The sequence below is a fragment of the Manis pentadactyla genome, chromosome 10 (genome assembly GCF_030020395.1).
Source record: "Manis pentadactyla isolate mManPen7 chromosome 10, mManPen7.hap1, whole genome shotgun sequence".
Classification (NCBI taxonomy): domain Eukaryota; kingdom Metazoa; phylum Chordata; class Mammalia; order Pholidota; family Manidae; genus Manis; species Manis pentadactyla.
The window spans coordinates 92,258,406-92,259,618 of record NC_080028.1 but is presented as its reverse complement, the minus strand read 5'-3'; the positions used below and the strand labels follow the sequence as shown (position 1 = coordinate 92,259,618).

Below are 1,213 nucleotides of genomic sequence, written 5' to 3'. Positions count from 1 at the left end.
ATTTATGCGCGGGTCCAGCGGCGTTTGCTCAGCGTTGTGCCGGTCATCCGTGCGGTTGCGTACAGCTGGAGCCCGTCAGCCTCTCCCTGCGCGGGGCTCCTCTGTGGGAGGGCGCCGGAATCAGTCATCCACTCCACGGGGAGGGACGTTCGGACCGTGTCCAGTGTGCGCTACTACACGCAATGCCGCTAGGAGCACTGCTGTCCCGTGTCGTGGGGCCCCTGCGCCTACATCTCTGTTGAGTGTCTCCTAAATCAGCAGCGCGGCACGCCAGGCTGCTTTATTACCTTTAACTTCCGCTGCTGAGTTATTGATTCTGGGATGTGTATTTCTGCCCTGGCACTTGTATCCTGACTTATGAATGCTTGAGTGACATTGTTACAAGACATAAAAAGGCCCTTTAAATGGCAACACTAGTAAATGTTGAAATAATAGTACGAGAGCCATCAGACTCGCAGAGAAGCTCTCATGCACACGCAAGGGGGCCCAGGATAGGTATGCAGCCCTGCTGACTGAGGGTGTTGCTGTTTTCCAGCTGCTGTTCTTGACTTCCAAGCAACAGTGTGCCCACAGCCACACTCTTCCCGGACCCCCAGCTTTGAGCCTAGGCACTTCTCCGTGACTTTTTTGGCCTAGCTTTATTTATTTATTTAAATTATTATTATTATTTTTTAGTACGGACAGTTCCACGGATTTGTGTGTCACCCTTGTGCAGGGGCCATGCTAATCTTCTCTGTATCATTCCAATTTTGGTATATGTGCTGCCGAAGTGAGCACTGGCCTATGTTTATTTACTGTATTGCACACCAAGTGAGGCTTTATTAATATTATAAAACACTATTTCAAGATTGAATAATTCAAAAGCATGTAAAAAGCAGCTTCGTCACACCTCTAACTGGCTACCTCCTCAACTGCACAAATAACCAGCAGAAGCTTTAAAATTTTTGTTTGGAAAAGACTTAATTAAATTTGGTTCCAAGGGCCATCCTGGTCACCACTCTGTTTTGGAGAACTCGTGGGGGAGGGAAGAGAAATGGAGGTGATTTTATTCTCTTAGTTAAATATAAATTTAAATCTAAATAATGCATAAAACTAGATGTTATGTATATTATATGTAAATAAACATAAATAGACTACTGGAAGGAATAGATCAAAATGTCATCAGGGCTGTTTTTTGGCGGGGGAGAGGTTAGGGATAACTCTTCTCTTTTGG

The 1,213-nt window shown here is 45.6% G+C and overlaps 1 non-coding gene across 1 annotated transcript; it reads right to left on the bottom strand.

Moving 5' to 3' along the window:
• Positions 1 to 670: 670 nt before the first annotated feature.
• LOC118913416 (U6 spliceosomal RNA) lies at positions 671 to 777 on the bottom strand. Its single transcript, XR_005025202.2, has one exon. It is a non-coding gene; the product is annotated as a U6 spliceosomal RNA (small nuclear RNA).
• Between the last annotated feature and the right edge of the window lie 436 nt (positions 778 to 1,213).